Source organism: Aedes albopictus, chromosome 3 (genome assembly GCF_035046485.1).
Source record: "Aedes albopictus strain Foshan chromosome 3, AalbF5, whole genome shotgun sequence".
Classification (NCBI taxonomy): domain Eukaryota; kingdom Metazoa; phylum Arthropoda; class Insecta; order Diptera; family Culicidae; genus Aedes; species Aedes albopictus.
Window position 1 is genome coordinate 149,972,800 of NC_085138.1, and position 27,181 is coordinate 149,999,980.

Below are 27,181 nucleotides of genomic sequence, written 5' to 3' on the forward strand. Positions count from 1 at the left end.
CTTCGAAGAGTTCCTTTAGAGTTTCTACAAAAATAGTTTGATGATTCCTTTGGAAACTCCTCCGAGGATTACTGTAAAAAGTCTTCCAATGGCTCTTGTAAGAATTACAAGAAATACCTCTGAGGAGTGTTCGTTCATGAATTCTCCTAAAAAATATTTTCTGAAAAAAATCCTGAATCTTTTCCGAGAATTTTTCCAAGTATTTCTAGAAGATTCATTCAAACGTATATTCAAATTTCTACTGACTTCTTCCAGATTCCTTTCAGAAATATTTCCGAACGTACGTGTCCGAGTTTTCCTCTAATGAATTCCTACTTCAGAAGATTATCCCGAGATATCCTTCAGAAATTCTTCCTGAATTTTTCAAAAGATTCCTCCACAATTTCTCCGAGTAATACGCCAGAATTTTCTCCGAGATCGGTTTCGAAGTTCTCCTGAAAATCTTTCAAGGATATCACCAAGTATATCATCTGAAATTTCCTTCAAGCATTACTCCAGAAGATGTTTCCACGGAATTTCATTGTGGATGTTTTCAGGGTTCTTTCAAAGTTTCCTATAGGATTTTTATAAGGGAAATTCCTACAGAACATTTCTTCATGAAATGTTTTCAAGAAATTATTTAGAAAAAATACGAAGATTCTTCTAAATAAACCAGTTCCGACCGACACTTTTTCGATGTTTCTTAAAAGTTACAGCGAGAAAAAAAAACTTCAAAGATGCCTCCAGGAATAACTGTGAGGATTGTTCGATTGAAGATTACTTATTCTAGAAATTACTCCAAAAATTTCGGTGATTCCTCCAGAAGTACCTGTTAGGATTTCCTTGGAAAATTATTCGATGATTGACTATAAAAATCTTCTAAAGTCTACTTCCTGCTGTTCCTCCCAGGATTCTTCCAAGAATTTCTGAATAAAGCTTCTGACGATCTCTTTGGATGCTCCTCGGTGGTTTCTCTAAAAAAATCTTCCAAGGATTCTTGTAATGATTTCTCCAGAAGTTTCTGAAGTTTACAAAAATCTAAGTGTTGTTTCACAAATTCTCATGAAAAATCTTTCGTTTAAAATTTCGCTGATTTCTTCAAGACGTCTTTCAGAAATATTTCAGAGATTTCCTCTAATAAATTCCTAATTCCTAATATCCATCAGAATTTCTGCTGAGAATTCATCTAAAAATTTATTTCTCCCATTTGTGCAGTAGATTTTTTCAATGTTGGGGAAATTGTGTATTTTCGGCAGTTTTGTTCTCTTCGTCCAGGGTTATTTTGTAATCTGTTTAGCTCAGAGTTAGCCTCAAATTCTTTCCAAACAAGCTGAATAAAACGACCAAGTATCAAGAAATTTGGCCAACAAAAACCCTATTTCATTATTGATGTTCAAAAAAAAAATATCCAAATTCTTTCGACGATTCTTCTGGAATATTATTTTTAAAAGGATAGATTTTCAGACGATTCTTACAGGAAGTTCGGCGGAAAAAGCAGAAAAGGAATTGTTCCTCCAGATTTTTTTTCTAATATTGCATCTGGAACTTGATTCTTTAAGAATTCTCTTTGAGGACCCCTCCAGAAATTCTTCCAAAGTTTCTTCTAGGAATTAATCTCCGGAAATTCCTCTAGGGACTCCATCAAAGAATCTTCTGAGGATTTCTCCAAGAATACCTCAGAGGTTTCCTCCAGGAATTCATCCAAAGATATCTCCTAAAATTTACCCGAGGATTTCATTTGAAATTTCTCCAGACTGCTCAAGCAATTCTGCTAAAGATTCGTCCGAGTTTCTTTTACGTGTTCCTCCAGAAGAGGTTTCCTAAGAACTGCTCTATAGATGTTTTCTAAAATTCTTCCAGAAATTTATTCAAATTTCTTCCAGAGCATCATACTGAGATTGCTCATTTTCTGAAATAAATGTGGATAAATATTTGATTTTCAAAATTTTTAAAAGTGTGCTCAAAGATTTTTTTTAGGAAATTTTCCAGAAAATGTGTCCGAATATAATTATTGAAAAATTAAAAAAATACGTTTTTAAACATTTCTTATAGGACTTTTCTCAGCAAATCCTCTGAGGATTTCAATATTTCAGCTGGAATTGTTTCCGAAATATTCTTTGAGGACTTCTGAAAATTCCTCTGAAAATTTTCCTAAAAATACTTGTGAGGTTTCCTCCAGGAATTAATCTGAGGATTTTTCCCCCAACGATTTCACCTGAATTTTCTGCGAAGACTGCGTAAGAAATTCTGTTAAAGATTCTTCCAGAATTTCTTTCACACATTCGTCCAGAAGAGGTTTCTACAGAATTTCACTATGGATGTTTCCAAAAATTCTTCCTGAAAATCCTTCAGAGATTCATCCAGAATATTATAATAAGATTACTCATTCTGTAAAATAAATTTAGATAAATTGCTAATCATCAACAATTTCATAAAAATACGCTCAAAGAATTCGGAATATTGTCAGAAAATAATTAATAAAGGAATGCTTACTCCAGAAATTTCAGCAATATTTCATCTGGAATTGTTTCTCAAATTTTTTGAGAGCTTCTCCAAGAATTTTTCTAATGGTTTCCTCAGCCAATCCTCTGAACTTCTCAATACTTCATCAGGAATTCTTTCCGAAAATTTCTTCCAAGGCTCATCTGGATATTCTTCTGAGGATTCCTCCAGGAATTTCTCTGAAAATTTCTCTGAGTAAATCCTCTAAGGATTTATCAAAGAATAGCTCCAAATGTGCCTTCACGAACTTCTCCGAAGATATTCTTCCAAGAATTCATCTGGAAAAGTATTCATGTAATTTAATTTCTATGTTTTAAGTGATATTAAAATGCCATTTTTATAAAGACTACCATGAAGTAATATATAAATTCTCGGCGAAATGAATGCTTATAGATAATCCCGGCATTCCTCTCCGTCGGAAAAAATATTGGTATGTTTTGAAAAGATTTGTAGAGGATTTGGTTATCTTCTACGTAATCATTCTGAATCTATATAATGTGTGAACACTGAACAGCCCATACATTCAAAGCGGTTCACGCTCGTGTATTCAATTAAGGTTATGCTGAGGATAACGAGTTTAATTCCCGGTTGGTTCAAGAACTTTTCGAAGAAAACAATCCTTGACTTCCTTGGACATAGAGTGAGTATCTTCGTACCTGCCACACGATATATAATATAATATAAATGCAGAATAGTCATTGGCAGAGATCAGTTAATAACTTTGGAAGTGCTCATAGAACACGAAGCTGCTGAGAAGCAGGCTTTGGCCAAGTGAGGACGTTACGCCAAGAAGAAGAAAATGAAAAGACGGGAATGAAATCATAAGTTAAAAATTGAATTATAACTTTCGTTAAGTGCTAAATCCGCAATAAACTAAGTGTTGAAACATTGTAAACCTTCACCTGGCATCCCTGCTTTGTAGCAAACGCGATTTTTTTGTTACTTCCTTTGCTCTCGAGGTCGATCGGTTTAATGTTTGATTCCTCCCCGTCAAGCAGAAGCGGCAGCAAGCAGCTAACAGCCTAAGCTGAAAAGTGTGTGTGCGTGTTATTCTCGGCAATCCCAGAGAAGAGTAGTCGTGCAGTGGTGTGGTCATCGGAGTAGTCCGCGAAGAAGCAGCACAGCAGCAGTTTCAGCAAAGCACGTAACAACAAAAACAAAAACAAGGATCAACGAGAGAAAAACGTCTCAGCGTGAACGCAAGTAGTAGTTGGGAAACTTCCGGACGGGATTATCTTACCACCCCCTCGCAGTTATCGAGGATCGAGAGACAACCCGAAGAAGCAGCAGACAGTTTCGGCACCATGGCGGAATCCGGTGAGGATGTACAATCGCAGGTCAACCAGAGCACCAACAACCAACCAGGTACTGTGAGCTAGTTTTATTCCATACAAGTGCGGTGCTTTTATTCGGAAAGGAATGAGGCGGGGTTTCCACGTATAACAGAACACTATAGGAATGGGCAATCAAGATTTTCACCCTCTCTTTGCGGTGGCTCCAAATGGTCCAAGGTTAACCCTTTTTTCCTAGGGAGGGCTAGAGCACATTGCACAGAAGCAGTGTTGTTCGTTATACCGTGTTCTAAGCTCTATACCCCTTAGATAATTACAATCTGGGTGCTGCTGGTCGGTTCCAGCTGAGTGAAGGTGAAGTGCGTGTGACAGATGGTATGGAAGCCGGTCATGCGAGGTTCGTACCGTTCATACGTGGAGAGACGACATCAAAGTCCGTTATTAATTTGGGGTTTCAAGATTCATTCATCGTTTCGCTACTAGATATGAATGAATATTCTCAAAATTTATACAATGTTGGTACATATTAAGCAATATAGATTTACTAAAATGTAGAGAAAATGCTTCCGAACACTGGAAAATTTGTAACATTAATCAAACCCAGAGCAAAAATTCAAAATAGTTCGTTAAAAATAGCATTGGACTAGGCTGTCAATATGGACAAACCAAACTCAAAAGAAAGTTCCAAACAATTACTGAAATTAATTGTAAGTGCTTTCAATAAAAGTTAAGAACATGGAATAAACGTACAAGAAATTCGAATATCATAATGAATAAGCTAGAAACATACAACATGTGAAGACATTGAAAATACACCAGAAACTGCCAGGTTAAGAAAAAAAAACACTTGCCAAGGATCATACCAATTTGCTGGGAACACTGAATAAAGAAACGCAATCCTTTTTAAATTCTACAAAAAAACACTAAATCTAATTATGAGAATACATTTCCCTTGTTCGATTATCTATTGAACCGAGGACTATGCGGAGAAATATGCGGAGGCATTCCTGGAAAAAAATCCTGATGAGGAATTTCTGCAGAAGGTGTTTTTTCCCAGTAAATTCCTGGGAAAATTCTAGCAGAAATAGCTGGAGGAATTCCAGGGATCACAGGAGAGAAGAAATCGATGGAAAATGCTCAGGAGAATTTTCTTGAAGAAATCCCTGGAAGAATTGCAGGATTCCTGGAGGAATCCCAGAAAGCATTCCTGGAGTCGGGCGAGAATTTCTGGAGGAATGCTATCAAATCTCCTGCAACAGCTCCAGCACAAATTCCTGTAGGAATACAATGCACTTCCTCGCATGATTCACCGGAGAAATTCCCAGGAAAAGGTGGAGGTGTTCCTGGTAATATTCCTGAGGAATTCCTAGAAGATTAACTTGATGAATAGTTTAGGATCCACAGGAGGAATTTCATACAGAATTCCTGCATGAAATACAGGATAGCAGGAGGAACCCAAGTCAAAGTTTTTAAAGGATAGCAGTAAGAGTTCACCGAAAAAAAATCCTGAAAGGATGCATGGAGAAGTTCCAGGAAAGAATGCAGGAGAAATTTCTGGATGAATCCCAGAAAGAATCGCTGGTTGAATAAAAGCAGAAATGCCTGGAAGAAATTCTTGGAGGAATCCCATTAAGAATTCCCGGAAAATTATAGTATATATTTTTGAAGGAATCATCAGAAGAATTCCTAGAAGAGTTCCTACACAGATCGAAAAAAGAGTGTAAAATTCTGTGACATATGATGCACATGATTGAAACGTGGGATATCCCAGAAATTTACCCATTTCATGTAAACTTCCATCATTATATGTCATGTAATTCAGCATGACTCTGTGTGTTTACATGACATAACACAAATTTACATGATATATCGTGTAAACCATCATAACACTAAGTTTACATGACGTGTAAATGTCACTATTTTATCTGTGTAGGAAAAAATCTCTGGAGGAGTCTTAGGGGAAAACATCGTTTCGAAAACAAGTTTCTGTAGGAATTTTAGGACGAATTTCTTGGAGTAATCTCCATAAAAATAACTAGGTAAACAGGGGTGCTTAGGGTAAAAGAAGGAATGCCTGGTGAATTTTAAGTAGAAGGAATCCTAGCTAGTATAACAGGAAGAGTCTCAATAGGAGTTTCTGGAGAAATCACAATAGAAATTCTTTGAGTAAATCTCTGAAGGCATTAAAGAAGCCATGAATAAACCCCTGTAAAATTCCCAGTAAGCATTTTTAGAGGAATCCCAGAAAGAACTTCTGGAGGAATCCTATCAGGAGCTCCTGGAGACAGCATTGGAAAAATCACTGGAGATATCGCAGGGGGCATTTCTGTAGGATCCCCATCAACAACTCCTGAACCCAACTGACATTCTTTCTTGGTGAATTCTAGAAGGAATTTTACCAAAAGACAAACAGACGTTACACAGAGGAGAAAAAACATACTACAGTTGCAAAAGATATAAAGATGGCGTCTTCATCAAAACCGTTCAAATGTTTAAAGAGTCTTGATATAATCTATTACACGGATATCTGGTATGCATACAGGGTATCCCGCAGAGATTCATCTACTAAAATATTCAGCAATTGCTTCCGATAATTCTCCATGGATTTCTCCTAGGATTCTTACTAGGTTTCATCTTGTAATCCATCCAGAGGACCCTGTAGTATAGGGTTTCTATCTTGGTTTCTGTAGTATAAAGTTCATCTGGAATTCCTGTCGGTATTCCACTCAATTGATTCTCAAAGAATCCCATCAAGTGTTCTCCAAAGAATTTCTCCCGGAATTTTAGCCAGGATTTTTTAATGGGTTCCTCCATATTTCTTTCAGGTATTTTCCTCGGGTTTCCTTCAGGTACTTCTTCCTTCCGGGATGCTCCCAGGTATTCCATCCAGGCTTTCTTCATTGATTTCTCGTGGATTTCATTTGGGGATTTCTTTGAAAATGTCTTCTGGGTTTCCATCAGGGATTCCTCACGGGAATCCTTCAAAAATTTCTCCCGAGATTCTCCAAGGATTTCTTTTGGCATTTTTCCCGGGATTCCTTCCGGAATTCCTCCATTATTAGTCGTTCACAGGTTTCCTTTAGGGTTTTCTTCTGCAATTCCTTGAGTGTTTTCTGCAGGATTTTGTCTAGGATTTCTGCAAGACTGTTTTGGAATTCCGTTGGGATTTCTTCCCAATATTTCGACTGATTTCTTCAGGGATATTTTCTGGCATTTCACCAAAGTTTCGCCTCGAGATTCCTTTATGGCTTTCTTTTGGGATTCTTTGACGGATTATCCCCGAGACTGTATCAGGGATTCCCCTAGGTTTTTCCTTGAGTTTTATCTGCAATAAATGACGCAAAAACATGGTGACCAGCAATTACTAACATGATGAACATAACTACTTGATAGAACATTTTAATAGAGTAGAGACTACATATCTAGCGTAACATTTGAAAAGGGCCTATCTGCAAAACGTAAACATTGAGAAAATCGCATGAGAAGATTACCTCCCAGATTAGTTAATCCTATTTAACAACGAAACACTTTTTTAGGTGTTTTATTCCATCTATTGACAAATATGGGAATCTACTTTATGGTTCTGTGCATTATTTGCATCATACTATAGCAAAAAAAAACACAAAAAATGTATTTTGAACATGAACGGCAGATAGGCCCTTTTACAATCTAAAAAACATTTAGGCCCTTTCAGTTAGGCCATTTTATCGTCGGCAATTTCAGTTAGGCCCTTTTATTTTTTTCTTAAATTTAGCTAATTTTAATTATTCTGGATTATTGTTATCGATAATTCAAGGAAAGTTAAAGAGCTACTCAAAATTATTGGAAAACATGAAAAAAACCCAAATTTACAAAAGGGCCTATCTGATTTGAAGAAAAAAAAATTAAGTTAGGCCGTATTATTTTTTCTTAATTTTAGCTGATTTGAAATGTTTTGGAATTATTTTCATCTATAATTCGTGGAAAGTTAAAGAACTACTAAAAATTATTGGAAAAAAAGAAAAAAAATCAAATTTTAGAAAAGGGCCTATTTGATTTGAAAGGTAATTTTCAGTTAGGCCCTATTGAATGCATTTAGGCCCTAGAAGATTATTCAGTTTCAGATAGGTCCTTTTCAAATTTATTTAAAATACGGGTAAAATAGCTCTTTTCTCATTGATTAAGGTCTTATGGGATAGCTTAGGTAGATATTGATAGGAATAGTGAAAAATCGGGTTTGTTTACATTTTGCAGATAGGCTCTTTTCAAATGTTACGCTAGAATATTTGATATGATATGACACAGGACAAAACAGCTAGGTACCTAAATTTGGGAATCTAAGGCAATTAACTGACAAGTTGACAAGGATCTAATAAAAGACATGAATCTGACAACAAAAACCAATTTCACACTTTCTGCCGTATTTGCATTATTGTGTCTCAAGTATAGTCCATTCCCTTTTCCATAACCTATACCATTACCCTTCCAAAGGTGATCATGTGGCCCGCACTGACTATTAAGTATCAAAAACGAATATGTATTTGTCATTTCACGTATTCATGAATTTGTACATTTTTCCGCTATAACTTACGACGAAACTTGCATTGCAGTAACAAAAACAAAAACCCTAATTAATCCACCTAGCGGTGATGGCGCCTTTCTCGTGCCTTCGAAAACACATTTCAACACAACTCAAATGACATGTTGATGAATATTGCACTTTCATACGTTTAACAGAAATTCATTTTTTGACATCAGAGATCATATCATTTATCTGGTTTTTAATTTTTGAGCCGCCGTTTAGGATTGAAGTCCGGCAGCTTGGAAATTCTGGTCGCTATTTTCGGACTCCTGAATTCTTCCTCATACCAGATACACCCATATTGAATGGTTTTAGAGTCCAAAAAATCATTAAACAGCCACCATTTTGAATGTTGAGACGCCTTCTTTGATATTCTGGTAGCTATTTTTGAACTCCGGTTGTCTTCCCCATACCAAATAGGCCCATATTGAACGGTTTTAGAGCTTAAACCTTCATTAAACACCTGCCATCTTGAAGTTTATGCCGCCATCTTGAATTTTGAGACGCCATCTTGGATATTTTGGTAGTCATCTTGGATATTTTAATCGTCATTTTTGGACTCCAGACTTCGTCACAATACCAGATATACCCATATTGCATGGTTTTAGAGCCTAAAACTCCATTAAACAGAAGTCATTTTGAGTTTTGAGCTACCATCTTGGATTTTAGACCACCATCTTGGATACTCTGTCATTTTTGGAGTCCAGATTTCTTCCCCACATCAAATATACCCATACTGCATGGTTTCAAGTCCATAAATTCCATTAATCAGTCGCCATCTTGAATTATGAGATGCTGTTGGATACTTACCGCAGTGGACTGTATTGGGTTGGGATATGGGGCTGGCTATTGGCCGGTTTGGCGTCACCGAATGTGCTCACGTCCCCGCAGAGACGGAGCCAGGTGGGAGCAGGGGTTTTGGGAACTCCTTCCCGGGATGCCCTCAGGCTGTGAAAATTTGGGAGCGATTGGTTGCGTCCCCGTATTCCGCATTGCGATTGAAATTTCGACATTGATTCTTCATTGAGGCCTGACTGGCATTTTCGATTTCTCTTCACCGATCCTCTCTTTGTGTTATTACGGGAAGTGTATTAAGTTTTCCAAAGATTTTTTGGTTGAAATGCGAAGACGACGACTACATCTTGCTCTAGAAACAAAAAGGATAATAATTTGTTTTGATCAAGTTTTTAGCGAAAGAGAGAGTCGAGATCACTTTGCGGTCTTCGGCAAAGTTTTTCGGCTTATCCTAGGCTATACTTTAACGTCAATAGTTACATGGTGTTAGACAAAAGAATTCAAATTTTGAATAAAATGCAGAAAAGTACGTTTTCCCATACTACATTCCATACCAATTTCAATCGCAAGGCGGAATACAAGGACGCTTCCGGAATACAAGGATCGCTTCCAAATTTTGCACAATTGTTTTGGACGCTAATACAAATTGAAAAAACTTTGTTCCGGGTTGATGCGATCAAAATTAAGTTTTCTCCATACAACGTTGACCCACTCTAATAGACACATACAGACGCCATCTCAATTCGTCGAACTGAGTTGATTGGCATAGTGACTTGACCCTCCGAGCCTTCTATCGAAAATTGGTTTTTGGAGTGAACATATAGCCTTTCAGTACACTTCGGTGTACGAGAAAGGCAAAACAATTCTTTCGAGCTTATTTGCTTTAATAAACTAAGTTATTTAACTTAACCAATAGATTGAAAGATCTTCTTTGGTAGAAAATTAAATAAACTTTCGAATGAGGGTTAAAAAGCTGCAATGAGTTTGACCGTTTTCAAGTAATAACCAGTTTGAGGCAAGCAAAGTTAAAAAAATGTTAAGTTCAATTACTACGTAACGGTTCAGATTTAACCATATGCGTACACATTTTTTTCACCATTTATGATCCTCTATCACTCCTTAAAAAGTTTGCATTCACCCATCGGGACCCCCCGGAACCGGTTCCGGAACACTACCGGTTCAGATATGGTCTGATACTGTTTTTCTGCTAACCGTTCATCAGGTTATCGAAAATGCCGCTGTTTGATGTGTCGCATGCATGGGTTTGGTTCACTTTTATATTTGGCAACTTCTGGCGGGACTTCCGGAACACTACCAGTTCTGATATGGTCTAAGACAATTTTTCTGCTTACCGTTCATCAGATTATCGAAAATGCCGAGGTTTGTGTGTCGCATGCATGGGTTTGGTTCTCTTTTGTATTTGGCCACTTCCGGCGGGACATCCGGAACCGGTTTCGGAGCACTACCGGTTCAGATATGGTCTGAGACGATTTTCCTGCTTACCGTTCATCAGGTTACCGAAAATGCTGCTGTTTGATGTGTCACATGAATGAGCTATGTTCTCTTTTATATTTGGCAAATTCCAGCGGGACTTCCAAAACCGGTTCCGGACCACTACCGGTTCTGATATAGTCTGAGACTGTTTTTCTGCTTACCGTTCATCAGGTTTCAGAAAATGCCGCTGTTTGATGTGTCGCATGAATAAGTTATGTTCAATTATATATTTCGCCACTTCCTGCGGGACACACAGAACCGGTTCCGGAACACTACAAGTTCAGATATGGTCTGATACTGTTTTCCATCTAACCGTTCATCAGGTTATCGAAAATGCCGCTGTTTGATGTGCCGCATGAATGAGTTATGTTCAATTTTATATTTGGCCACTTCCGGCGGGACACCCAGAACCGGTTCCGGAACACTACCGGCTCATATATGGTCTGATACTATTTTCCTGCTAACCGTTCATCAGATTACCAAAAATGCCGCTGTTTGATGTGTCGCATGAATGAGATATGTTCAATTTTATATTTGGCCACTTCCGGCGGGACACCCAGAACCGGTTTCGGAACACTACCGGTTCAGATATGGTCTGATACTGTGTTCCTGCTAACCGTTCATCAGGTTATCGAAAATGCTGCTGTTTGATGTGTCGCATGCATGGGTTTGGATCTCTTTTATATTTGGCCACTTCCGGCGGGACATCTGGAACCGGTTCCGGAACACTAATGGTTCTGATTTGTTCTGAGACTATTTTCCTGCTTACCGTTCATCAGATGATCGAAAATGCCGTGGTTTGATATGTCGCATGCATGGGTTTGTTGCATTTTCATGTCTGGCCCCTCCCAGGGGTACCGGTCTGGAACACCTAAATGGCCATAACTCCGGAACGGCTGGACCGATCTGAACCATTTTCAATAGGAAACAATGGGACTATATGCCGCGTCGAATGAACCATCGGTCATTAAAATCGGTTGAGGTTTACTGCCAAAAAGTGATGTGAGTTTTTTGTACACACACATACACACATACACACACACATATACACATACACACACACACATACACACACACAGACATCACCTCAATTCGTCGAGCTGAGTCGATTGGTATATGTGACTCGTCCCTCCGGGCCTTCTATCAAAAAGTCATTTTTGGAGTGAACATATAGCCTTTCCAGTACACTTAGTGTACGAGAAAGGCAAAAAAATCACAGACCTAATTCAGTAGCATTCCGTTAGCTGAAAAGGGTCATTCACCTTTTCAGCTCATTCAGCCGAAATCTGACGACGATGATGAATGAGCGCTCGGAGTAGCTGGTGGCAATGGTGGCATACCTGCATGAAACCGCATCGTAATTCACCCAAACCTAATGAAAATGTATGAGAATTTCGATGGAGCGAGTTATTATTTTTCCGTCCAAATCAGCAGTTGGTAGCAGGAGGAGGTGCACCAACCGCTGACCTATATCTTACCTATTGCGGTGGGCGATACACACGTTCCGTATCCGCGTGGCAAAAGGCTGACAGCACCGAACAACGCAACCGTAAACCGTGGTACCTATCATTCCCTACGGCTACGAACGATGCATGTGTTGTGCTTGTGCAGTTTAGTACGGCAAATGTTCCACCAAGTAGACATCAGCTCCTCTCGTAGGTACCTCGCGTATGTTTTTCTTTTTCGCCACCTTGATATAGATCACGGTGGCTAACGACGACTACCTCGCGCTCTGTCCGATGACTGTTGCGGAACACACTGGAACTGTCATCGTTACGCAATGGGAAATTGGCCAAAGCTTTTGGAAAAGACGACTTAACTGGTAGAGAGGTTGCTTGTAGGCTGTGATTCTAAAAAAGGGTTTCTAAAGGATTTCTCTGAAAAGTTTTATGATAATCTAAATAAGTCCTTATCGAACGAACTACAGTATCTCTACTAACAAAGTTGACTTGCTGTGAAATCCATGGAGATGCAGAGATGGACAATGACTTCAACTATTTCAGTTATACTATCATACTGAAACGCTTAATATTTAAAAAGAGCCTGTCATAGAAATGTAAATATTGAAACATTCGAAAAATGCCATGCAATCCTTCATTTGCTTATCAGTTGAAACTATTTTACATGTCAACACTAGTTTAAAGATTTAGAACATTATTACAAATTTTTTACCACAAAATTTATCTCTATATTCCTGATGTGCAACGACCCAAACCCAAACCAAACACGACAAACGGTTTCGCGAAAAGTTAGCACTCACCAACCAGACAGCAGTTACCTTATGGCGAATTGCATGTTACTACAGTGTGTGCGCTGCGCGGTGCAGTTCTTTGTCTACGAAACGAATCGCTTTCCCCGAACTTCCCTGCTTCCGTGTAGTGCCGCTGCCGGCCGCCGACGACGAAGTTAGAAGAGACTGCGGGGACTTTCACCTTAATTGATAGCCAGCCAGCCACAGCACTGATGTTCATTACGACGGACTTTGGGGAGTCCAAAGTTGCCGCCCCGATGACGCTTACTCGCTTACTGCTGAGGAGGCGGCCCAGGCAGCGCAGCCGGAGCGAGAAGATCATCTATGTATCAAGTTCATCTTCGCGAGGCCATTGTTTGACGCAGCTGCAGCAGTAGCTACAAAAAAAAATCGCAACGCATTCGCTGCTGAACTTGAACTTTGGATTGGTCTGGGTTGCTCTTGTGGGTTTTATCATAACACGCTCCAATCCACCTTGGCTGGCTAGGTTTAATCATAATCAGCCGGTGGTGAGAGGCCTTGTTCGTTGCGTTGCTTTGGTTGTTTGTTGTAGAGGCATTTTGGTTGGCTGACTCGTGCACATGCAGTGGACTGTCTACGGGAAAACAGTGCGCTATTGATAAGCACACGTTACACGGGTTTGATATCAGGTCATTTCGCGTCGAGGGGAGTTAGGGTGAAAAGAATGTTGGGCACCTTCACCAGAGAAATGCGAACTCACCTTCCATTTTTTTAAATGATTTATCTAAAATGAGAAATTACCGTCATTATGACCTCCATCAGAATCAAGATTTATCATAGTTTATGTTTATTGAATTAAAAAGTGGTCTATTCAACGTTTCTGATGTGACGAGCCGAAATACTCAGCACAAGGGCGAACGCCTATTACATTGATCTCATAGCACTGATTTCAACTTTGTCTGTTTGAAGGAATTCTTCCGCGTAATATCCGTATCGAAATTTAACACTTTTTTCTTTTGCGGCCAACTTTCCTCTTATCATCTAGCAAAAAGAAGTCCTCTGACCACCACCGTAAACGTCCACGTAAAACTATCCACTTCGTCCAAGTTTATTGAAAATCTGCATCAACCTTCTAGAAATTCACCTATGTATTTAAGTAATTCAGAATCTTCAGGAATGTTATCCTGTAAATATTCCGCGAATTCTTGGAAAAGTTTTTCTGGGTTTCAAACATAAATTCTTCCACTTCCGTCCATTTATTGTCTTATTTTGTGTCAGAATATGTTCAGAGATTAGACAATGATTTTTCAGCTAGTCAAAGATTTTCTTTAGAATCCTGTTAGGGGTGGCATAAGCTATTTTTCCAAGGATTCTACAGTGAACTTAACCGGGAACTTCATAATTCGTCACTAATTAAGTTAATGTTCACTTATCCTACGAATTATATGGGCTTGATTTCTATTGTAAAAAGTTACAATATATCAACTGCGTGTTTTATTGTGAATAATGAAACCTATCATATGCTAATACTATTTACCATACAATAAATAGTATGTTTTTATCCGGGTTTCTATGCGCTGAATTGAATCTCATTGGCATAATAAGGAGCCCAGACGACTGCCGAATATTTCAGGATAGGACGCACAATCGAGCAATACAGCAACTTCAAGCAGTAGACGGCTTTAAACTTCTTGGCCAAGAGAAAAAGGAAACCAAGCCAATATGCTTTGGCCTCAACATAGACAATATATGGTCATTAAATGTCAATTTAGAGTCCAAAAATACCCCTAGAATCTTGACAGTCGATTCACGCTTCGATTTTACACCATTCAAAGCACAGACGAAGTAAACAATTCTCATTTAAGAATAGGGTTGACTTCATTCATGTACAGCAGTAACAGAAGTTATCTTGAGGAACGCTGGACCAGACTATAAACGATGAAGAGCCATAATCACTCATTCTCACAGACATAAGGCAGTTCCGAGCAAAAAAGAATAACAATCGCATAACAAAACGGGTTATTTTGACAATATAACAGAGTAATTAAATCAGTTATTTTAATGTTAATAACATAACATATCATGTTCTAAACTTGTCTGTCATAAGCGGAAAAACAACAAATATCATAACAAAGAAATGTTTCTGAAAGACCACAACAACTTAATAATCATGAATTTGGAAAATATTTCAATAACAAATTTTGATATTTAAAAGTTATTGATAACAACCTAAGCGCAAAATTTGTTGAACCACCCTTTACATAAAGTTATCCTGATTGCGAAAAATAAAATATAAGTCTGGCTGTTTTCAAGGAACCAAGTATTACAACATTCCGAGATTTTCTATGAAATGAAATATGTAACTGGATACAAAAAATGATAAAAAGCGGGACATAATTGCCGGAGTGTCCATACAATAATAAGCTTACAAAAATAATAATTAGGATAATTAGAAAATATGCACGAAATGCAGTAAAGAACATACATTTCCAATGTTGTAGTTACAATTTAAAAACTTGTTATTGTTGTGATATTGTTTATCAAATACTTTTACATTCTCAATATCACAATAATAACGTCGTTGGTTCCATAACAAAAAATATTATTAGAATGTTGTTTGATAGGTCCATATCAACAGCTGGATAATAACAAAATAAGGCTGTCCAACAAAACATGTTATGAAAAAGTAATTCCTTGATAATTCATTTATTTAGTTAACATCAAATTCATGATAATACTGAATCAACAATTTGCCGCCATAATACTCGATTTGCAGGGCGATGTTGAATAGTAGGCAGGAAAGTCCATCACCTTGTCGTAGTCCCCGTCGAGATTCAAATGAACTGGATAGTTCACCCGAAATCCTTACGCTGTTCTGCACACCGTCCATCGTTGCTCTTATCAGTCTAGTCAGCTTCCCGGGAAAGCTGTTCTCGTCCATAATTTTCCATAGCTCTGTGCGGTCGATACTGTCGTATGCCGCTTTGAAGTCGATGAACAGGTGATGCGTTGGGACCTGGTATTCACGGCATTTCTGGAGGATTTGCCGTACGGTGAAGATCTGGCCCGTTGTCGACCGGCCGTCGATGAAACCGGCTTGGTAACTTCCCACGAACTCATTTACTTTAGGTGAAAGACGACGGAAGATGATCTGGGATAGCACTTTGTAGGCGGCATTCAAAATGGTGATCGCTCGAAAGTTCTCACACATTAACTTGTCGCCTTTCTTGTGGATGGGACAGATTATCCCTTCCTTCCACTCCTCCGGTAGCTGTTCGGTTTCCCAGATCTTGACAACTAACTGGTGCAGACAGGTGGCCAACTTTTCCGGGCCCATCTTGATGAGTTCCGCTGCGATACCGTCCTTACCAGCCGCTTTGTTGGTTTTGAGCTGGTGGATGGCATCCTTAACTTCCCTCAGCGTGGGAGTTGGTTCGTTCCCGTCCTCTGCTGCTCCAACATAGTCATTTCCTCCGCTGCCTTGGTCCTCCGTGCCTACATTCTCTTCGCCATTCAGGTGCTCGTCGAAGTGCTGCTTCCACCTTTCGATCACCTCACGTTTGTCCGTCAGGAGGCTCCCGTCCTTATCCCTGCAGATTTCGTCTTGCGGCACGTAGCCTTTGCGGGATGCGTTGAGCTTCTGGTAGAACTTGCGTGTTTCCTGTGAACGGCACAGCAGTTCCATTTCCTCGCACTGCGCTTCTTCCAGGCGGCGCTTTTTCTCCCGGAAGAGACGGGTCTGCTGCTTCCGCTTCTGTCTGTATCGCTCCACATTCTGTCGGGTTCCATGCTGCAGCATTACCGCCCGCGCTGCATCCTTCTCCTCCAGAACCGTTCTGCACTCCTCGTCGAACCAATCGTTTCGTCGACTCCGTTCTACGTACCCGATAGTGCTCTCAGCTGCGTTGTTGATGGCTGCTTTGATTGTACTCCAGCAGTCCTCTAGAGGGGCCACATCGAGCACACCCTCGTCCGGCAACGCTGCCTCGAGATTCTGCGCGTATGCGGTGGCGACATTCGGTTGCTTCAGTCGCTCTAGATCGTACCGGGGCGGCCGCCGGTAATGTACGTTGTTAATAACGGAGAGTTTTGGGCGCAGTTTAACCATCACCAGGTAGTGATCGGAGTCGATATTAGCGCCACGATAGGTCCTGACGTCGATAATGTCGGAGAAGTGCCGTCCATCAATCAGAACGTGGTCGATTTGCGATTCCGTTTGTTGTGGTGATCTCCAGGTGTAACGATAAGGGAGGCTGTGCTGGAAGAAGGTGCTACGAATGGCCATGTTCTTGGAGGCGGCGAAATCGATGAGGCGTAGGCCATTTTCGTTCGTCAGCTGGTGGGCGCTGAACTTTCCAATCGTCGGTCTGAATTCCTCCTCCTGGCCTACCTGAGCGTTTAGATCCCCTATGATGATCTTGACGTCGTGGTTTGGGCAGCGGTCGTACTCGCGTTCGAGCTGCGCGTAAAATGCGTCTTTGTCATCATCAGTGCTTCCGGAGTGAGGGCTGTGCACGTTTATTATGCTAATGTTGAAGAATCGGCCCTTGATCCTCAACCTGCACATTCTTTCGTCAATCGGCCACCAACCGATCACGCGCCTCTGCATGTCGCCCATCACTATAAAAGCTGTTCCCAGCTCGCGTGTGTTGCCACTACTCTGGTAGATAATATGATTACCTCTAATCGTTCGCACCATGGATCCTGTCCAACACACCTCCTGCAGCGCTACGATTCCGAACCCGCGGTCCTTCAGTATATCGGCGAGTATGCGGGTGCTCCCGATGAAGTTGAGAGATCTGCAGTTCCACGTACCGAGCTTCCAATCGCAAGTCCCTTTTCGTCGCTGTGGTCGTCGCCATTGGTATCGGTTCGCATTCTTCTCTTGTTGATTTTCCGGTGCTAGTCTTTTTTACGGCTGGCTCGCAGGGCCTGACACCAACCCACTAACCCAGGGAGCTGGGCTTACCTTCCCGGAAGCTACGGGTTCTGCATTGGCATTTCCTCCAACTACAGTGCTAAATAGCTAGGCTCGAGCGCCAGTCTTCGCCGGGGGTGGTGTTTTTAATGGGCGCCCAGGAGATAATATTTTACCTGAGCTTCCACCCCCAATTCCTTGATAAGTTAATAATAAAAAAAAAAAAAAAAACAAGATATAAAAACAGGTTATGCTATTTTGTAGTTATTAATTTGCTATTCTCCTCTGCTCGGGGTGGAACCATCTCGGCACCTTTCTGCTATAACTCAATTTTAAACCAATTGATACAATTAGTACGTATAGTATCTAGCCGTGTACAAAAGTTCAAGTCAATTGGTTAGGAATTGACTGAGTTATAGCGAAAAGTGCCTATTGTTCATGACCAATTTGTCAAATTTGTTGTTGCGATTTGGTGATTTATTTTATCGAAGGCGACAAAAAGATCGTTATAGATCCCAAGTATCATTTTGATGGCCGCAGTAATTAGGTTTTTAAAAGTTTGCAAAATTTCTTCGTCTTGAAAGTCGTCATTGAACCATAAACATTTTATTTTTGTTCTATATGATGGCTCTAACAGCCTCTTAAAGACTAATTTACTAAAAAATTTTACTTGGAATGGCATCTACTTGAAGACCACTTTTAAACTGGTGTATCAGGTGCAATGTAAAACACGTCAAATTGGAGGTCGTCGATCGTTTTGAAACTAATCTGTGCTGATCCTGAGATATATAATGTGCCTAGCGTTGAACTAACTTGTTCAAAATGATCAGCTCCAGCAGTTTCAGAATAGCGCACAAGAAAGCAATATCCCAGTAGTACTAGCTTCACGCAATCCCTCGTACATCGTAGACGGCAACCTACATTTTTTCCGTTGGTCGTTGGTGTGACGCTCAAAGTTCTTAGGGTTAGTTTCAAGGCAAAATCTGGAATCGGCTTGAATGGGTGTAACAATTGTTGAGATGCTTGTATGCAGAGTTAACTTCCAAAAAAAATAATTGGCTTTCGTGGAGTTCGTACGGTATTTACTGTGACGCCTCAAAGCTGCCTGTTGTTCTCTTTTGAGGTTTCTGAGTGCAGCATTTGACAAACTGGTTTGCGATTGGACATAACTGAGAAAAAAAAACTGATCGTTTTCAAAAAGCAATACCAAGATGAATCGTCGCGTCTTCGATAGAAATAACGCTACATAATTGGTCAGACCGGACCATTTGTTTTTCAATGATTTCGAGATAATGTCTTGCAAGCACTTGAAATTTCAAATCTCTGGTATTATTTTCAGAAATACTATTATTCTTTTATGCAATGACACATCTGCATCACAATAACATCGAAAAGTTCAGGTTTATCGAATTCCTCAGCTTATATTTACCTGTCCAAAAATCGCGTAGTCCACTCTGACTGAACGCCGACCAATTGTTTATACTTGCAGAGGTTGACTTATTTCTCGTGGGATTTTGGCTTTCAGACAAAGAAAAGCGTTGATTTTCTTATCTTATCGCCAACGTTTCGATCCAGATGTTGGAATCTTGCTCAGGGCCTGTGGTTTATTCATTTAATTAGGAAGGTTTTACAACCGACACCTAGCCTACACTTACTCGAAATTAATCAATTTGTCTGTTCCCGTGTACATCTCACGGTCGATTGTCACGTTTTGATTTGACACTGCACAAATCTCACTGTGAATTTAAAGCCGTTAGAGAAGTAGTTTTGGGAACACGGGACTCAAGGGTGCATACTTTACTGCCAGCACTCTTGAATGTAGTGGGTAGGAGGTACAATATGGGAGGTCTACACCGGGAGCCACGACACTTGCCTCGTTTTTTTTCCTGTAAAATGAACAATTTTGGAGAACTGGATCCAAGTCATTTATTAAATGATTCAACTATTTTTTACCTAGCACAAAAAAAAGGTTCTTTGATGTGCATTCCTTCAACCGAACACCTACGCCAAACCAAACCGATCCCGTAATTTCCAGTGCAGGAACAGTGAAGTCCTTGGTTACATAAATAAACGAAAATAATCATAACAAAGGATTATCACATCACGACGCATAGAAACTTACAAATGCTTTATTTCATTTTTTGTATCCGACCTCACGTTGGTTGCCATAATATGAAAAATAAAACAGAACACTACAAATGTCCCGAATTCACACATGCAGCACATACAACACAAAACATTTTTTTTTATCTGTATTAACGAGATTTTTAGCCCTAAGCTAGTTCATCTCGGGACCCACGCTTTACTTCCCTTCCGAAGGAAAACCTCACATTTTGCGAGTTTGTCGGGAGTTAGATTCGATCCCAGGTCTTCGGCGTGATAGTCAAGTGTTCTAACCATCACATCAGGTCCGCTCCTCAACACAAAACATAAATTTGTCCTGTTATCCTATTGGGTAAGAACTCAGATCACAGGATAACGAGGTTTCATAATTGTTCGAGATGCATCAGTCTTCCTGGAATCAAGCTTGCTATTTGATGAAAACATTCGCGAAATGATGCGATTTGCTTTCGACAACGAATACGTTTTCACCCATCCTCGCTTTATTCAATTAACCTCCCATACGAGTAACACACGATCGGACTCAACACTGCTCAGCATAGTTGACTCTTCCTTTTCGCCGTTGAGCCGTTGCGTTCTAGCCAAGCATCTCTTTTCATCGCTTTCGATGCTTTTCGACAGCTTATCGCGAAGCATCGTTGGCTGGAAGCTTTATTAGTATGGTATCGGTACATGCGAATGTTGCTTCTGTGTGCGTGTCGAGCGTTCATGCCGTAGCTTCGCAAACCAACCCATTTCGGTATGGTTCGACTGTTCGGGCGAGCGTGTGACGGCCCAGTCAGATGTGTGCGAAATCGTTTGTGATTTACATCATGTTCGTTTTGCCACCTCTTTGCTGCTGGTCATCGCTGATCAGTACACAGTTCAATCGCGCGCGATAAATATACAGTTGATGAGTTGTGATGAGCACTAGTGAGGTGATCATTTGCATCATTGCCTGGAATTGTATTTTTTGGCATTTTATCATTTAGTTGACAGTCATTTCTGCTACCTTAATAGCTTGTTTTCGTCTAGGGAAACTAGTCCTAATCGTGCGCTTACTATTTAGAGCTCTATAACTTGATGTCCGTGGCTTCGTGGTCGTGCGGCTAAGGTCACCAAGCCTTTAAGCGCAGCTGTCAGGAAAAGTTTGTCGGCTGTGCCACTGGGCGTTGCATGCTAGTCCGTTGTCTAGTGTCGTGCTTCCTTCAAAGAGTAAATAGCTCACTGGAAGCATTAAACGTGTCCCGTGTCCGTGTTAACCGCACTACAATAGCGTAGACCACATCCAATGTGTTTCCCCGACTAGAAAATTATATCAAGATTATACCATATTGTGTTATGATTTTATAATATTTTTCAATAACTTATTGTGTTATAGGCTAGATGAAGGATGATGTTAAAATAACTAAAATTGTAACTAAAACCACACTGGTCTTATCAAGATAATAACCTATTTTGTTATAATCACATCAAAATTATAACAGAATGTGATATGAATATTAGCTTCAGGATTTCTAGTTTCTATCAAAATGTGATACAAATTTGTAACATTATTGTCCAAATATCGAAGAATCAAAACTAAATTATATTACTGAGTTGTCAAACAACATTTATAACATAATGTGTTATGATTGAGTTATAGTATTTCAAAATCATCAAGGATGTTGAACATGATTATTTCACAATGAGTTATAAATATCATGGTTTGTTATAATTATGTTATATTTTCATCCATCTAGGATTAAACAGATATTTATTTTCCCGGGAGCTTCTACACCGAGAAAAACAATCGTCTTGAATCAATTTCTGCTGGACCTTTTTTTAACTGTTGATAAATTTATGACCTTTTTAAAATTCTAGGTAAATTGTAAATGGTCCAGCTAAACTTCTAACGATTCTAAATAGATACTTAACTATCCACAGATGCATAGCTGATTCCTAATATAGCGTCACATTAGTGTTTTATTCCAAAATATCCTATACTGTACTTCAAAATGTATTGGAGGCCGTTGACGTTTCATGGAATCAACTAATGTGATATCGCATAAATTGTTATGTTGCGAGGTTCTGTGGTCATCAACATGAATGGCTTCTATGTGCTGAGTGAACAAAATCAATGACAGCCACTGTAGATCGCCGTTTTTTCATCTTTTACGTCCATTCCAGATTAGCTAGAAGATCTAGATCACTATGCGAATGTTCCAAATTGTTTATAGAATTGCATCAATAAAAGAGAATGAAGAAACAGGAGTATAACCTGTAGATCTAAAAGTCTTAATTCTAAAATAGTTTGGATAGCCTCAGGAATATCCCATGAATGTACCAAAATTATTATTAAATGTGCACTGCGGCTCTATCAGTAGCACCAAAAGTCCAGAGGGTAGTGGAGGCTTTGAGCGATTTCAGCTTGTAAGGTGCCACAAACTACGTGCAGTTCTGAGTTCTTGGTAAGAAATGCATCCTAAAAAGTTTGAAAAGTTCGGGTCATGCTGTTATTCAGTGTGTTACTGCTCCCACAACATTTGCACCTCATTCATTGTAGCTTTGCAACTCGTCGCTGACACTCACTGCGTCCGTTAAGGACAGACTTGTTATGATCCCAAAATGGCTGCCACAATGGCCGACTTCGGCACCTACTCACGATTTCGAGCGCACAAATTTCTTCGTAAACAAAACCAGCGTACTTGATCTTCTCATTTTAATCTTATTACAAGTGAGCAACAGCAGAATAATAAAATGTACTGCTGTTTGAAGCTTTCTTCTTGAGATTTGTGCGTCTGAAGTTTTGATGCATTGTTGAAGCGGGATTTCAAGACGTTTGTCCTTAAGCTTGCAGCAAAAAATCGCGTTATCGCGTCTTATTTTCGCTATCTCATGCCTGCCAGGTTATGGAGTTGTTTAGTACGACTGTTTGCTAACCCATCTATCAGCAATTTTCGTCGCCGAACGTGCGCCAGCCGTCTACCTCCTCATCCTCTTCAGGTCCAAAAATGATGCAGACTTCATGTGACGCTATTGCGTCATCGACAGAATTTTGTTTCTTCGTCGGCCAGCGATATTCGTAGAAGAAAAATCGCAATAATACCGTAGAAGAGAAGGGGTGGTTCATAAACTTCTTGAAAACAAACTGTCAAAATTGTCCTCACCAAAAATAGGAAATAATTGCCCCAACTCGCGCGTTTCGCTTTTTCCCTTTCAATGCCGTGTCGTGCCCCCGACATTCACCGTGGTACCGCCACACCAGCAATGCAATTCCACATTGTCGATTGTCCACATCGATTGAAGAATGATGGGCTGCGCCAATTAACAGCACTAGTGATGCTTCTCTTTCATTATCACCACCACCATGGGGGACGACGCCGGTAAACTTGGACGAGTGTGAGTGCAGGTAAAACAGTATCAGGGTTGTTACGAGAAGGGTGGAAAAGAATCCGCGCCAAATCCGCGCGAGCTAAATTTGAATCCGCGCCAAATCCGCGCGATACTGGAAATGAATTCGCGCCAAATCCGCGAGAGCGTGAAGGTATTTTTTTTCTTTCTTCACGTTATTGAAGAAATCCATTAAATCCATTAAACTGGAATGGACAGCTGGATGAAGAATAAACTTTTGATTCGTAAATCAACGCAACTCATGCTTTCTGAAAGTGAGTTTGAAGACGTTTCGGCAAAACTTTCGTTATTTTTTTTTCCAAAAACTGAAGAAATTTTATAAGAAACTGAAAAAAAAATCTTTGAAATAAACAGAATGGAACTTTCTTGGCTTTCTTTAAGTATTACTGAATATTTTTGGAGACAGTAACCCGAACATTTTTTTTTAAAGAAACCAGTATTAATTTGAGAAGGATACTCATGAAAAATTCTCATAAGATCACTTCAAACATTTTATGAGTAATGTCTTAGAAGTTCTTGAATGAATCTTCAGTGAGGAATTTTTCAAGGAGAATACTTGGCAAAACCTGAGAAAACGTCCCTTAAAATGAGTAATCTTATTTTATTTTATTGATGCACAAGGGGATTATGGGGCCAAGTCCCCAATGCAAGTCCAAGAACTCACATCGTCCACAATACACCGTGGAATTTGGGAGTAAATATTGCAACCTCTTCAGCCATGTGGCTTTAAAGTTTAGCGTGGCCTTAAGGATGAGGAAAGGTGGGAGATTGATTTTGCGAATTGAGCTGTAAAAGAATGTGTTGTTAATTAAGTTGTCAACGTTATTTACCTTTGCGTATTTTCATACAAAATGAACAAATTTGACGATCAAGCACCATGTTCAGTGAACTAGCATAAACAGCTCTTCTTGTGATTCTTGATCTTGTGTCTTCAATATTGGAAGCTTAGTTGATAATAATTTAAAAAAATAAAGGATAAATTGTGTAACAACCTCCTTCCTTATGGAAATAGAAATCAAATACATCAAAAAAAAAGCGCCGTGACGCTTCTCGTTTGATCACGAAAAGTATGGGTTCTTTTTGGCACCACGAGTGTGCATCTTTCTGTGTAGAGTAAAAATACATTTAAGCCCCGAGACAGCAATCAAGCTGATCACAAGGTTGTGCCTCTGCCCAGAGGAAAACGTTAAGGGACGTGTATAATCACTGGAAAAATCCTAGAAAGACAATGTTGACAATTTTCAAGATTTACTTGCTGGAGTCCTTTGAAATTCCTACAGGGTTTTCCTGGATTTTTTAGGAGTTTCTCCAAGAATTCCTGCAGTAATATATCCAGGAATGCCGACAGAGATCCCCCAGAGTTTTTCGCCAAAGTTTTTACTAGCAGTTTCCTCTAGGATACCCTTCAAAAGATTTTTTCCGAAAATAATCTAGGGATTTATCTAGAAATCTCTTCAAAATATATAGCTGGTGACTTTCAAAATTGTACCAGTAAATCGGGCAGATTACTATTACCCTTTCGGCTTCCGATAAATGTATATCTTTCGGATATTACATTCAAAGGAACACCGCTGCCGGCGGCGGACGAATGTGGACTATGCAGTGGGCTCATACTTACGACAAAACGGAGCATAGTAAATTCTCAGAAAAGGCGCTATATAGCGACCGAAACGTCGGATGAAAGCTTAAGTATCCATTTTTGAGTTATTCCTCCAAAGACTGAACGCCATACCTCCCAACATAACCAACAGTCGAAATTCGAAGGAATTGCAAGAAACAAATTTGATTTTTTTTTTTTGAGAAACGAGAACTCGAAAGTTGAATAAAGATGCACATCATACTCGCAATGGAATTCTTCCAATTGCACAATTTCTTCAAAGAAATATTTTGAAGAGCTGATGAAATTCGTAAACGATTGTCGTAAACCAAAACAAAAACTTGCTCCAAATTCTTCACTAGTAGGATGTTAAGATCAACGTGACCCAGTCAGGCACGCTGAACGTACACTACGCTATCGTGGTGCAAAAATTCTAACATCTTAGGAGGGTTAAACAAATATTTACTTTTCATAATTTCTAATTCAAGTGCCGATAATCATTCAAATATTTCACTGTACACACTACAAAAATCATTTCCGCGCCAAATCCGCGCGAGGGCCAAATTCCATGAGTAAATCCGCGCCAAATCCGCGAAAATCGCGAAATCCGCGGAATTCGCGAAATCCGCGCTGTTGTAACAACCCTGCAGTATACGCGCGACGACCATGACAATGTGGGGGAATGTAAGCAATCACCTTCGCAAAAATCCGATGAAATTTTCCCCCGAAGCGGAAAAAAAACTCGACCGTCAATGTAGCTATAGAGAATTATCGCTGGGCTGGGTACTCGGTGTCAGTCTCTTTGGCTGTTCGAGTTTGAAGTACCGTTCGTTATCGGCTTGGCACATGTGCGGTGCGAAAAGAAGGAGCCACAGCTGATTTCATGATTAATTCACGACTATCTACCTTGCACCACTAATACAACCATCCATCACCGTATCGCTTCACCGTTGTTTCAATGAATTTTCTATACGTGTACGATGTAGCTTCCCTGTAGGTCTGAACCGCAGCCGTTCAGTTGGAAGTTTACCAAATCGATAAACATGCGGTTAGCTCTCGATTTTTCTGTCGGTTGTTGGTGCGGCATTTTGCATTTAAGTTATTCACTTGCTAAAGCACTACGAGTCTTCGGTTAGTTTGATGAGCGAGTCGTGATGCTGCATACACATTGGATAATGAGTTCGATATCCGCTCTCTTCTTCTCCTTCTTCTACTTGGTATAATGTCCCAACTGGAACAAAGCATGCTGCCCAACGTAGTGTTCTATGAGCACTTTAACGGTTATTAACTGAGAACTTCCTCTGTCAATGACCATTTTGCATGTCCCCTGTACACCACGAATATCTTGGTCTACGTGCAAGACCTCTATATCAGGGTTGTAAAATGTCACAAAAATGTCATTAGGTTATTTGACAATTCCACTGCCCCTAGCAAAAATGTTATTGACGATATCGTTACCATAACTAATCAGTATTATGAAAGGTTTGTGTTCACAAACGGAAATTTGCATTTGGCATGGAAGAACTGGAAAATGTCATGACATTTTTTTCATGACATTTTCGTGACACTTTACAACTCTGCTATATATCTATGAGAATATTGAGTAATCCCTCCCCATAATTCTCCATGGATTTCTCCTAGGCTTCCTACCAGGTTTCACCTTGTAATTCCTCCATAGAATCCTGTAGGGATTTGCCCCTTATTTTTTTCTGGAGTACCTCCCGGTATTCCACTCAGAATCCTTTAAGTATTCTTCTAAGGATTCCTTCCGAAATTTCTCCTCAGGAGTTTCTTCATGTATTTGTCACGGGGTTCTACCAGGTGTTCTTTCATTGATTTCTCACGGGATTACTCTTAGGATTTTTTTAAAGATGTCTCCAGGATTCCTCGTGGGATTCCTTCATTCAATTCTCCCGAGATTCCTTCAACGATTTATCCCGAGATTCCTATCGGAATCGTTTCTGATATACTTCCATTCGTCGTTCCTGGGCATTCTTTATAGGAATGCGATTCCTTCAGGGATTCCTCCAAGTTTTTTTTTCAAGTATTCCGTTGGAAATTCCTTCCGAGATTCTTTCATTGATTCCTTCAGGGATTCCTCCTTGAATTTTTTAGGGATTTCTTTCGGGATTTCTTCCGGGATTCTTTAACGGATTAATCCCAGACTGCATCAGAGATTACTCCAGGATTCTTGCTAGGTTTACTCTCTTGATTCCATTAGGTATTTCTCCCGTGCTTCATTTAGGGATTCCTCCCTTCTTCATTGGCTTTTCCAGGTTTCCTTTAGAGATTCCTCCCGAGAATCATTAAGAAATTCTTCCTGGATATTTTCAGGGAC

At 39.8% G+C, this 27,181-nt stretch overlaps 1 long non-coding RNA gene across 10 annotated transcripts in view; it reads left to right on the forward strand.

Annotated features, from left to right (window-relative positions):
• LOC109424009 (uncharacterized) overlaps positions 1–27,181 on the forward strand; it is a 406,914-nt gene that overhangs the window by 13,412 nt on the left and 366,321 nt on the right. For 8 of the 10 annotated variants that reach the window (XR_009995638.1, XR_009995637.1, XR_009995640.1 and 5 more), the window contains exon 2: positions 3,480–3,846. This is a non-coding gene — a long non-coding RNA (uncharacterized LOC109424009). Of the gene's footprint in view, positions 1–3,476; positions 3,847–27,181 lie in introns of all 10 variants that reach the window. The other 2 variants (XR_009995642.1, XR_009995639.1) reach the window with 1 other exon arrangement.